Source organism: Penaeus monodon, chromosome 21 (assembly GCF_015228065.2).
Source record: "Penaeus monodon isolate SGIC_2016 chromosome 21, NSTDA_Pmon_1, whole genome shotgun sequence".
In the NCBI taxonomy this organism is placed as follows: domain Eukaryota; kingdom Metazoa; phylum Arthropoda; class Malacostraca; order Decapoda; family Penaeidae; genus Penaeus; species Penaeus monodon.
Genome location: NC_051406.1, coordinates 40487525 through 40488183, shown reverse-complemented (window position 1 = coordinate 40488183; position 659 = coordinate 40487525).

Here is a 659-nt window from a genome sequence, read left to right as displayed (position 1 = left end):
CAACCACGAACAGCCTCGCGCGGTCAGTAACTCACATCCTTCTCCCTCTTCATGGGAAAAAAAAAAAAAAACTTACCCAATCTTTCCTGTCCCTGAAGTCACCCCCCCCACTCAACCCCCCGCCCCCTCCCCACTCAACCCTCCCCCCGCCCCCTCCCCACTCCCCCTGCCCCTTGGTTCGGCTTCGAGGTATGCGCCACGACGGCTGGCTTAGTCTTTGTCGCCGAGATGGCCAGATAAGCGGGGAAAGCGAGCGACTTCTCCGAACTGAGCGACCATCCCGACCCGACAAAGCTTCTCACCGACATCCCGTCATCCCATCATCCCGCCATCCTGCTATCCTTCTATCCTACCTTCCCGCTATCCCGCCTTCCCATCATCCCGCCATCCCATCATTCCACTATCCTACCTTCCCGCTATCCCGCCCTCCCATCATGTCGCTATCCCGCCCTGCCATCATCTCGCCATCCCACCCGCATCCCGCCCAAACTCCCGCTATCCCGCCCTCCCATCATCCCGCTATCCCGCCCTGCCAAAGCCTCTCACCGTGATCGCGTCGAAGCCAAGCCAATTGCTGAAGCAGTCGTGGGAAAGTAAATGCTCGTTGCAATCATCTGCTTCACGATTGATAATTCCGGCTGATGCAAGGAGTGAGAACT